Source organism: Salvelinus sp. IW2-2015, linkage group LG32 (genome assembly GCF_002910315.2).
Source record: "Salvelinus sp. IW2-2015 linkage group LG32, ASM291031v2, whole genome shotgun sequence".
Taxonomy (NCBI): Eukaryota; Metazoa; Chordata; class Actinopteri; order Salmoniformes; family Salmonidae; genus Salvelinus; species Salvelinus sp. IW2-2015.
In genome coordinates, this window is record NC_036871.1 from 29883938 (window position 1) to 29897078 (window position 13141).

General features: G+C 41.7%; 1 pseudogene; it reads right to left on the reverse strand.

Moving 5' to 3' along the window:
- Window positions 1-635: 635 nt before the first annotated feature.
- Window positions 636-13141, reverse strand: part of LOC111956334 (phospholipase ABHD3-like) — a 32374-nt pseudogene continuing 19868 nt past the window's right edge.

The following is a 13141-nucleotide window of genomic DNA, read 5'->3' on the forward strand; positions in this document are numbered from 1 at the left end:
AGATGGCACGTGGGTACCTGCTTCTATAAACCAATGAGGAGATGGGAGAGGCAGGACTTGCAGCGCGATCTGCATCAGAAATAGAAAGGACTTCTATTTTAGCCCTTGGTAACGCAGACGCTCATTGGCGTGCGAGCAGTGTGGGTGCAATAATTGAATAACATCGATTTCTACATTTATTTTGCGCACGTGACGCGAGCGGTGTGGTCAGCCTATTAGAGGTTGTGTGAGGTCCTCTGACCATGGACCAGAATTTACAGAGACTCATTACCATGTGACTCAGATCCAGATTATTTCCCTGCATACTGCAAAGATGTTAACTTAATGTAAAGAGGGAAATAAAATACATTTACATTGGAATATYTTTTCACTAAGGAGGAATGATTAATAGAAGCATAAAGCATCCTCATGTCATTCTAGTCATGGAAAGAGGGATGGATGACACCACATAACTTGTTATTACACAATTGTTAGATGATACTGAAGCTGATGCCAACAGTGGGGTATTTTATAAAACCCTTAAAAGTCAATAAAATCAATTGAGAAAATGCATTTACAAGCAGAGCACTTGTAAAAGGAGAGACAGCAGACAAATGTACAATGTTTCATTTAATAATTTATTAAATGCAGCATAATACACTTCATATTAATACGTGCATATCTTTTTGCTGCGAATGTAAATAGAATTMATTGTTTTGTATATAAAATTAAACATAATATTGTATATATATATACTGTATATATAATGACAAACAAAACATGTCCTTTGTGCTACTGATTACGATGTAGTGTTGGTATTAGTCGTAAGTTTCAGGACGTGATGACGTCATAACGATGAGACACATGCTACTTAATGGCCACAGGGCAAAATAGAGAAACATACAAATTCCACAGGAATAAAGTCATAGGTGCATATGAAATGAGACCCCATTCCCTACATTACTTTTGCCCAGGGTCCATGAGGTTCTGGCCAAAGGTAGTGCACTATATATTGAATAGGGTGCCATTTTGTACACAGGCAATGTCTGAAGCAGTGCATTGGTGACAGTCCGGTTGCCATATCTGGTGCTACTTTTGCTAACTCCTTTGATGTAAACAACTGCTTTATCATTGTTTGCTGAAGCAGAACCAAACAGGCAACCCAGCTGCATTCATAATAGCCAAGTTGCCAGATCGGGTGTAACTTTTGCTACTTCTTTATGGTAACCAACTCCTTTACTATTGTTAGATGAAACAGAACCGAACTGGTAACCCAGCTGCATTGATGGTGACCTAGTTGCAGCAAATTTGGCTACTTTTGCTCACTCCTTTATGGTAAACAACTCCTTTATCATTGTTTTGATGAAGTAGAACCAAACTGGCAACCCAGCTGAATTGATGATATACGCATCAGGTTGATATGCTCAGCAAATACCCTACAAGTACGGTAAAATACTGTAATACTGGCCCACAAAGTAACTAAGACTTAGCTGTGTCCTCAACATCAGGACAAATAATAACATCCATGTGGTATTTGCATATTAATTTATTAGGCCTTTTGGGTATACTTATTTACATATGAAAACTATTGAAATCGGGCGTTTGCAGGAAGGAATTACAGGCATGGCTTGTTCAAACTAAAATAGTGCAAATTCACATTCCTTATAACTAATAATGAGTTATCTCCATAACATTACATTGTTAGAGCTATTTGGTGTGCGTACAGGTAGTACGTGTGAATGAAAGTGCATGCAGAACAATTCAAGAGAACATAAATACTGTGATCTGTTGAGGTAAATTAAAGGTATCATCTCGGAATCCAGAACTAAATCTCACGCTACTATAGCAGCTAGCTGTCTGTCACGAGAGATTAGGTTAGGTATTTTTTTTTGTTAAATGGACTAAACATTCTTTAACATAAACTATTCACATTCATAACAAACCTTTGACAGACAGACAGACAGACAGACAGACAGACAGACAGACAGACAGACAGACAGACAGACAGACAGACAGACAGACAGACAGACAGACAGACAGACAACACTATGTAAAAAGAAATAAAATCCTATTGATACAGAGTTTTTGTTGAGAAGACTGACGGATGGAGAAAGACAGCTGAAATTATTCATATTGAACATACTAATGAAGTAGAACTATACTCATCTTTAAAATAAGCATGATATGAATTCATGGCTACATACATGGAATTAATGAATGTATGAAGGAATATATGAGTTGACGGACGAATGCTGTGTTGGCGACAGGATGTGCCTTCAAAAATAAACAATGCTTTTTTGCTTGTAGTGAGAGAGGGAGGAGAAGGACTGGAGGGAGGAGGAAAGAAATAAAAGAAAAGAGAGGAGGGAGAAAATGAATGTCGTACTAGCTGGAAAGGTCATTGAGGTCGCCACCTGTCTTCTAGACGGCCTTGGCAAACTGCTTAAACACGCGGTCCATGTAGTGCTCTGTCGGGGCCACAGGCCCTCCAGGAAACCAATATGGCCACCGTGGCAGGTGATGAGAGGGCTAGGTTAGGGTTCTGCTTCACCGCCTCCACTGGAATGGCTGACGAGAAGAAACACATTGTTAATAATCTATCAGTCAAGCAGTGGACATAAACCGAGCACTAAGATTGGAGATTTGACTTCCAAAACCCCACAGAAATACTGTATGCACAGTACATATTCCATGTAGTATAAATCTTAGTCTTACACACTGATTAAGGCATTACGATGTGCCCTGCACAAAACACAAATAATAACACATTATACACAAAAATATACACATTATAACACAAAATATACATATACACTCCTTTTAAAAGTTTGAGATCACTTAGAAATGTCCTTGTTTTTGAAAAGAAAAGCAAATATTTTGCCCATTAAAAATAACATAAAATGCTGCCTAGAAAGCCAGCATCCCGGAGTCGCATCTTTACTGTTGACATTGAGACTGGTGTTTTGCGGGTATTATTTAATGAAGCTGCAGTTAGGGACTTGTGAGGCGTCTCTATGTCCTTGTCCTCTTGCTCAGTTATGCACCGGGGCCTCCCACTCCTCTTTCTATTCTGGTTAGAGACAGTTTGTGCTGTTCTATTGAAGGGAGTAGTACACAGCATTGTACGAGATCTTCAGTTTCTTGGCAATTTCTCGCATGGAATAGCCTTCATTTCTCAGAACAAGAATAGACTGACGAGTTTCAGACTGTAATCGAACACACAAATGCTGATGCTCCAGATACTCAAATAGTCTAAAGAAGGTCAGTTTTATTGCTTCTTTAATCAGAACAACAGTTTTCAGCTGTGCTAACATAATTACTAAATGATTTTCTAATGATCAATTAGCTTTTTAAAATGATAAACTTGGATTAGCTAACACACGTGGCATTGGAACACAGGAGTGAAGGTTGTTGATAATGGGCCTCTGTACGCCTATGTTGATATTCCATAAAAAATCTGCCGTTTCCAGCTACAATAGTCATTTACAACATTAACAATGTCTACACTGTATTTCTGATAAATGTTATGTTATTTTAATGGACAAAAAAATTGCTTTTCTTTCAAAAACAAGAACATTTCTAAGTGACCCCAAACTTTTGAACGGTAGTGTATATACACATTAAAATACAAAAACACCGTCATGGGAAGCACAAGTAAAACATCACAAATCACCCAGAAAAACAGTTACATTCCTCCACAAATAAGTCCCCAATCAATACTCTAAATTGCCCGAACGGCACCAGGACATTAATATTAAATGTATTTTTTATTTTATTCCAGCAATACGGTGCTTTAAAACTAAAAGTATATTTACCTAGCTCGGTGGAGACCCTAGGAACCTCAAGAGTTAACCAATCCTGTGAACAGGTCAGGCAACTCAGGTGACTATACTTCAACAGCAAAGTTAGATAAGATGTAAGTTTATGAAGTAGGGCCTTGTAAAAAAAAAAAAGGGAGTAATGTAGAGATACCTACCTACATGTACATATTACCTCAATTACCTTGACTAACCTGTACCCCCGCACATTGACTTGGTACCGGTAACGCCTTTATTTAGCCTTGTTAATATTATTTTATTGTGTGACTTTTTAAAACTTTTGTTTATTTTGTAAAACATTTCTTAACTCACATTTTCTTAAAACTGCATTGTTGGTTAAGGGCATGTAAGTAAGCATATCACGGTAAAGTCTAAACCTGTTGTATTCGGCACATCTGACAAATAGAAATGTATTTGACTTTAATGAAGTTCAGTCAACCTTTTGTTACAGGATCCAGTGATGAGTATCAAAACTGTATCAAACTGTTACCTGTAACAAAATGAAGGGCACTATGGTAGATGGCATCCAAAGGTTTAAGAGTAGTTGCAGCTGCACTTTGATAAATAATATCACCATAATCAAGAACAGATAAAATGTTTGACAGAATAATTTGCTTCCTACTGCTCAGACAAAGGCACGATCTGTTTGTGTAGAAAAAGCTAACTTTAAATCTTAGCTTGTTAACCAGCTAATCTATATGTTTTTTTAAACGTCAAATCCATATCAATCCAAATGCTTAAGTATTTATATGCGGGAACACGTTCAATTGGAAAACCATATAATGAGTAAACATCTAAAACATTACTACTAGAGTTTAAGAACAACATGTATTTTGTTTTGCCAATATTAAGCACAAGTTTTAAATCAGCAAAGGATTTCTACATACAGTTGAAGTTGGAAGTTTACATACACTTAGGTTGGAGTCATTAAAACTAATTTTTCAACCACTCCACAAATTTCTTGTTAACAAACTATAGTTTTGGCAAGTCGGTTAGGACATCTACTTTGTTTATGACACAAGTAATTTTTCCAACAATTGTTTACAGACAGATTATTTCACTTATAAGTCACTGTATCACAATTCCAGTGGGTCAGAAGTTTACATACAGTAAGTTGACTGTGCCTTTAAACAGCTTGGAAAATTCCAGAAAATGATGTCATGGCTTTAGAAGCTTCTGATAGGCTAATTGACCAAATTGGAGTCAATTGGAGGTGTACCTGTGGATGTATTTCAAGCACCTACAGTGCTTCTTTGCTTGACATCATGGGAAAATCAAAAGAAATCAGCCAAGATCTCAGAAAAATAATTGTAGACCTCCACAAGTCTGGTTCATCCTTGGGAGCAATTTCCAAACGCCTGAAGGTACCACGTTCATCTGTACAAACAATAGTACGCAAGTATAAACACCATGGCCGTCATACCGCTCAGGAAGGAGACGTGTGTTCTGTCTCTTAGAGATGAACATACTTTGGTGCGAAAAGTGCAAATCAATCCCAGAACAATAGCAAAGGACCGTGTGAAGATCCTGGAGGAAACAGGTACAAAAGTATCTATATCCACAGTAAAACGAGTCCTATATCGACATAACCTGAAAGTCCGCTCAGCAAGGAAGAAGCCACTGCTCCAAAACCGCCATAAAAAAGCCAGACTACGGTTTGCAACTGCACATGGGGACAAAGATCATACTTATTGGTGAAATGTCCTCTGGTCTGATGAAAAAAAAATAGAACTGTTTGGCCATAATGACCATCGTTATGTTTGGAGGAAAAAGGGGGAGGCTTGCAAGCCGAAGAACACCAACCCAACCGTGAAGCATGGGGTTGGCAGCATCATGTTGTGGGGGTGCCTTTCTGCAGGAGGGACTGGTGCACTTCACAAAATAGATGGCATTATGAGGCAGGAAAATTATGTGGATATATTGAAGCAACATCTCAAGACATCAGTCAGGAAGTTAAAGCTTAGTCGCAAATGGGTCTTCCAAATAGACAATGACCCCAAGCATACTTCCAAAGTTGTGGCAAAATGGCTTAAGGACAACAAAATCAAGGTAATGGAGTGGCCATCACCAAGCCCTGACCTCAATCCCATAGACAATGTGTGGCCAGAACTGAAAAAACGTGTGCGAGAATGGAGGCCTACAAACCTGACTCAGTTACAACCAGGTCTGTCAGGAGGAATGGGCCAAAATTCACCCAACTTATTGTGGGAAGCTTGTGGAAGGCTACCCGAAACGTTTGACCCAAGTTAAACAATTTAAAGGCAATGCTACCAAATACTAATACTAATACTTCTGACCCATTGGGAGTGTGATGAAAGAAAGAAAAGCTGAAATAAATAATTCTCTCTACTATTATTCTGACATTTCAAWTTTTTTTTAAATAAAGTGGTGATTCTAACTGACCTAAAACAGGGAATTTTTACTAGGATTAAATGTCAGGAATTGTAAACACCTGAGTTTAGTTAAGGTGTATGTAAACTTCCGACTTCAACTGTAGCTATACAATCTGACTGTAGTTTTGACATAGCCAGATCAACAGTTGGGACAATAGCATACATAATAGTATCATCTGCATATAGATCAGGTTTTTTAACAGATTGACCAATTGTGTTTATATAAATAGTGAAGAGAACAGGTCCCAAAATTGACCGCTTTTATGCACTTCAAGAAATTCCGACTTAACCCCATCAATCACGATGGCCTGAGTTCTGTCACTAAGATAATCATGAAACTGTGAAAAGGCGTCAGAGCTCAGGCCTATCGAGGACAACTCCTTCAATAAAATAGCATGATCAACAGTATCAAAAGCTTTTGACAGGTCCACAAACAAAGCAGCACATTTCACTTTAGTGTCTAAACCTTTGAGAAGATCATTATCAACTAAAGTGATTGCTGTAATAGTGCTTTTCCCATGCCTAAACCCTGATTGGTTTACATTCAAAATACATTTCTCAGATGAAAAAGAGCAAAGTTGTACAATTGGATCCAATTGGTCGGCCCATGTGGATTTCTCGTTGTCTATTGCTACAAAGCATCCGGGACTTATTTTTCTGTAATTAGCCTAAAAGAAAAGCTTTGACTATCATTTCTCTCATCATACAGCAAGTTTCCCCTATCAGCATCCAGCCCAGTATCATTGTGAATAGACTTAGAAGTTATTTCAAAGAGATAGCCTGCTGAAATAAAATGGTGATTAAATGCATCAATGATGGCATTTTTACCATAATGAGGCCAGTATCTGAATTAATTTGTTGTGACAGAGAAGAGGAAGTACAACCCTTCAGGGATTTGACTGTTTTCCAGAATTTAGCCGGGTTCCCATTACAATCCGAACGAGCGGTTACATAATAATCAGATTTAGCCTTTCTGATTTGTCTTACACAATGATTCCTCAGCTGCTTAAAAGCTTGCCACTCCGAGCCTAAGCCTGTGTTCCTGGCCTTGACCCAAGCATTATATATTTTATGAATTACTTCTGATYCTTCTTCTGATTCTGATTCCAGAGTGTACCAGGCATTCGACCTACCTTTAACCCTTGGTTTTATTATTATCCACAATAGTATTGAACACATCTGAAAAAAGGCTGAAAGCTAAACCGGGTTCAGGTATAGATGAAACACAYTCAAGATCACTAAAATAAAGATCATGTAAAAAAGCCTGTTCACTGAAGTTGTTAAAGTTCCTCTTTGTGATGACACGAGGCTGAGATTTTTGTATTCTCACATCTCTAACACAAACAACTGGGCAATGGTCACTAATATCTTGGACGAAGACACCAGTAGAAACATATTTCTCTGGTGTATTCGTTAGAAAAATATCAATCAGAGTTGACTTGAAGGATCTTTACACAGTGATCCTTACGCAGGTTGGGCCGTGTAGGCTTGGTCACCATCTGGGTTAGGTTTAGATCATTACACATGTCTTTTAGATTTAATTTTAGATTGCATTTCCCAAACATAATTTAGGTCACCCAGGATAATAACTTCTGATTTAGTAAAATAATACAACAAACTAGTTAACTCCTTGAGTGCACAAAAGTTAGCTGAGGGAGGAGGGTAGACCACTATAACAGTTATGGATACATTTTTCCCCAGAAAAGATGTCTTCTACATTGTGTCTTTGGCTGCATTGTCTTTCGGTATATGCCTTGCTTATCAGCTATGTAATCAACATGGAGGGCCAGTGGGAGGCTATGTACCGAACATGAAGGGCCGGTGGTGGGCTATGTAACCAAAATGGAGGGCCAGTGGTGGGCTTTGTAACCAAAATGGAGGGCCAGTGGTGGGGTGTGATTGTGGACCCACCATGACTGGGAGAGAAGACGTCGTCTGCAGCGTTTAGACACAACATGGGCACCTGCACAGACTTGAGCCTGTGGATGGGACTGGCATCATGGTAGTAGTCATCATTGGTGGGGTAGCCAAACATTATAGACGTGAACCTCTCATCAAACTCACGGAGGGTCTTTGCCTGCAGGGGGGTTGGGATAAAGTCAAATTAAAAGGTGACATCCGGCAACAATACAGTGGCTTGCGAAACAACCCGCTTGGCATTTTTACTATTTTGTTGCCTTACAACCTGGAATTAAAATAGATTTTTGGGGGGGTTGTATCATTTGATTTACACAACATGCCTACCACTTGAAGATGCAAAATATGTTTTATTGTGAAACAAACAAGAAATAAGACAACAAAACAGAAAACTTGAGCCTGCATAACTATTCACCCCCCAAAGTCAATACTTTGTAGAGCCACCTTTTGCAGCAATTACAGCTGCAAGTCTCTTGTGGTATGTCTCTATAAGCTTGGCACATCTAGCCACTGGGATTTTTGCCCATTCTTCAAGGCAAAACTGCTCCAGCTCCTTCAAGTGGGATGGGTTCCACTGGTGTACAGCAGCCTTTAAGTCATACCATAGATTCTCAATTGGATTGAGGTCTGTGCTTTGATTAGGCCATTCCAAGACATTTAAATGTTTCCCCTTAAACCACTCAAGTGTTCTATTTTTCCTCAATAAAGTAGCTATCAGAAAAGTTAGTAAGGGGAAAAAAGAAAAAAAAACATAGATATACAGGCTAGAAATGTTATAGAAATTCTATTTTTTTGTGAAGCTTATATTCAATTGCCACTCCTTGTTGCACACAACAAGCTTCCATTCCCCTTGTCACGAGGGGATTTATGGCTGATTTAAGATTAAATTGTCAACCCTCTTATGGTCAACCCTATTACTTTATTTGGCTATTATTAGGCACTTACTATAGTCATTTTTTACATTTTACCTCTTGAGATGGGAAATGTGTTTTTTATGAAGCTGAACATGTGCTCTTTATGACAGAGTGTAAACATTTTGTGAAATCAAACTTTTATTTGACCAAGTTACACTTCTCAAAGGCACCAAATTGGTGGAACAACCGATTGGTTGCTTTTACTTTGATTGTATTAGAGGAGGTCATTAAAAAGGTTGTGCATTTTACCTTCATCACATGATCAATGTCGTAACTCTTCTCAAGCACAGATTTGTGTCTAGAGGAGAGAAAAACACAAGGAAGAAGGAAGTAGGTTTGCTTCAATGGGAAACATAGGGAAGCATGTGGGTTTGCTTCAATATCCATTGGCAATGTCCATTAAATGATTTGGGCCTGACAGTAGAGTACCGAGTGCTTAGCACTGTGACAACTGCTGCTGTAAAAAGGGATTTATAAAATACATTTGATTGATTGAGATAGGAAAATATCCCAAGAGAGAGAGAGAAAGAGAAAGAGCTTTTATCTGTTAGCTTTTAGAGCCCAACCTCAGCTAAAAGCTAACATCTAAAAGCTAAACAATGTAGCTCAGTGCAACTAAGAGCTAAGAGCTAATCTAGACAAATCCCCCAGTAGCCCGTCCAGCCTGCTACGGCGAACACCCACCTGTCCACGCCCGCCTGCAGGCAGCTGGTGAGGTAGGAGTTGAAGAGAAAGCGGTCCAGAGGCTTCTCCAGTGACGCTGTGCACTCAAACACATCCCAGCCTGCCGAGAACACAACCACGCCTTTCAGGCATGTCTCTCTGCCCTTCCTCCCCAGGTAGTTCGCCAGCATCATCCTGGGATTAGAAAGACAGGGAGAGGGTAGGGGGAGAGGGGGGAGGACGGTGGAGGGGAGAGAGGGTGGGGGAGAAGGGAGAGGGGAAACCCTCACTTAGGTAGGGGATTATAGCTATAGTACCTCTTTTGACATGGTGTAAGTACTACTGAGAGACTGAGCCACTTAATCAAATGAAAAGTAGTGTTTCTGACAGGGGAAAGGAGAGGCTGCAAAATAAAATACAATACATAACCAACCCATGACAACATTTCTGCTGGTGAGCATTTACCTCAGTTTTTGAGATATCAATATTAACCTATAGATGGGACAACCAAGTACTTTCCAGGCTCTACATAAAAGGCAGTATCTTTAGACTAACTCCCACAGTTCAGTGAAGATATACTGTTGTATAGTATTGCTCCATAAATACATGTATGTCCCGTTGACATCAATACGGTAGCCTACATCAACACATGATTTATATCTGAGTCTGAGTAATGCTTGCAGCTCTCAGGATTTGGGCCATAGTGTCACTTCTATTGAAGTGAGAAAACATGAAGAGGCACCTACTAACCCGCCCATGGAGACCCCAGCAGCCATGAGAGGGGCGTCCTCATTTGTCCTCTGGATGTGTTCGATGACCGCCTCCAGGTCCTCTGTGTTGGCAGCACAGTATGTTCTGGGAGTCTGGTAGCACACAAAGATAAGAAGAGTTGACTCTGTGTGTGTGTGTGTGTGTGTGTGTGTGTGTGTGTGTGTGTGTGTTGGCGGAGAGCAGTGCCGTACCAGGCGGTTACAGCCCGACAGGATGCTCTCGATTGTGCATCTGTATAGAAAGTTTGTGATGCTTTTGGTGACAAGCCGAATTTCATTCAGCCTCCTGAGGTTGAGAGCGCTGCTGCGCTTTCTCACAACGCTGTCTGTGGGGTGACCAATTCAGTTTGTCCGTGATGTGTACCACGAGGAACTTAAAAACTTTCCACCTTCTCCACTACTGACCGTCGATGTGGATAGGGGGGTGCTCCCTCTGCGTGTTCCTGAAGTCCACAATCATCTCCTTTGTTGTTGACGTTGAGTATGAGGGTATTTTCCTGACACCACACTCCGAGGGCCTCCACCTTCCTCCTGTAGGCCGTCTCGTCGTTGTTGGTGATCAAGCCTACCACTGTAGTGTCATCCGCCAAACTTGATGATCGAGTTGGAGGCGTGCATGGCCACGCAGTCGTGGGTGACAGGGAGTACAGGAGAGGCTCAGAACGCACCCTTGTGGCCCCAGTGTTGAGATCAGCGGGTGGAGATGTTGTTACCTACCCTCACCACCTGGGGGCGGCCCGCTCAGGAAGTCCAGGACCCAGTTTGCACAGGGCGGGTCGAGACCCAGGTTCTCGAGCCTTGCATGAACGAGTCTGTGAGGGTACATCAGGTGGTTAATAGCTGAGCTGATGAAATCGAAGTGCACGAGGCATATCTACTTCACCTCCACCCTGGGGGGCGGAAAGGTTCGCATACTAGTCCCAGCATGGGTTAGGGCAGTGTGCGTGTTGGTTGCGATTGCGTCGTCTGTGACCTATTGGGTCGGTAAGCAAATTTGGAGTGGGTCTGGGTGTCGCGGTGGGTAGGAGTGATGATGGTCCTTGACTAGTTCTCAATAGCACTTCATTGAGGACGGAAGTGATGAGTGCTTACGGGGCGATAGTCGTTAGGCTCAGTTACCTTAGCTTCTTGGGACCAGGAACAATAGGTGGCCCTCTTGAGCATGTGGGAACAGCAGCACTGGAATACAGGATTGATTGAATATGTCCGTAAACACCACGCAGCCCAGCTAGGTCTGTGCGCATGCTCTAGGACGCGGCTGGGAATGCGTCTGGGCCTGCAGCCTTGCGAGGGTTACACACGTTTAAATGTTTTTACTCACCTCGGCTGCAGTGAAGGAAGCCCGCAGGTTTTGGGTAGGGCGGCCGTAGTCAGTGGCACTGTGTTGTCCTCAAAGCGGGCAAAAAGTGTTTTAGCCTGTCCTGGGAGGCAAAGACATCCTGGTCCTCGACGGGGCTAGGTTTCTTTTGTAATTCCGTGATTGCACTGTCAGACCGCTAGCACATACCTCTTGTGTCTGAGTGTTGATTTCGACTCGATTTGTTCTCTGTACTGAGACTTAGCCTGTTTGTATTGCCTTGCGGAGAGAATAGCTTACACTGTTTGTTCAATCGGATCATGCTTCTGGGTCACCTTGCCTGGTTAAAAGCAAGGTTGGTTCGCGCTTTCAGTTTCACGCGAATTTGCTGCCGTCAATTCCACGGTTTTCTGGGTATTGGGAATGTTTTTATCTTCTGCTGTGGGTACGACAATCGTCAATTAGCACTTCCTAGATGAACTGCTCACCGAAATCAGCATATTCGTCCAATATGTTGTTGGACCGCGATGCGGAACTATTCCATTCCGCGTGATCGAAAGCAGTCTTGGAAGCGTGGATTTCAGATTGGTCGGACCAGCGTTGACCAGACCTGAGCGCGGGAGCTTGTTGTTTGAGTTTCTGTTTGTAAAGGCAGGAATCAACAAAATGGAAGTCGTGGTCAGCTTTTCCGAAAGGGGGGCGGGGGAGGGCCTTGTAAGCGTCGCGGAAAAATTATGTAGCAATGGTCCAGTGTTTATCCAGCCCTGGTTAGCACAATCGATATGCTGATAGAATTTAGGGAGTTTTGTTTTTTAGATTAGGCCTTGTTAAAATCCCCAGCTACGATGAATGCAGCCTCAGGTGTGTGGTTTCCAGTTTACAAAGAGTCAGATAAAGTTCGTTCAGGCCATCGATGTGTCTGCTTTGGGGGGGAATGTATACGGCTGTGATTATGATTGACGAGAATTCCCTTGGTAGATAATGCGCGTCGACATTTGATTGTGAGCAGTAGTCTAGATCAGGTGAACAGAACGACTTGAGTTTCTTGTGTGTTATTATGATGGTCACACCACTTCTCGTTAATCATAAGGCATACCCCCCGCCCCTCTTCTTACCGGAAAAGATGTTTGTTTCTGTCGGCGGAGCATGGAGAAACCAGCTGGCTGCCACGACTTCCGTTAGCGTCCCTTGAGTTAGCCATGTTTCCGTGAAGCAGAGCACGTTGCAATCCCTGATGTCTCTTCTGGAATGCTACCCGTGCTCGGATTTCATCACCTTATTGTCAAGAGACTGGACATTGGCGAGTAGTATGCTAGGGAGTGGAGCGCGATGTGCCCGTCTCCGAAGCCTGACCACGAGACCGCCACGTTTTCCTTTTTCGGCGTCGCCC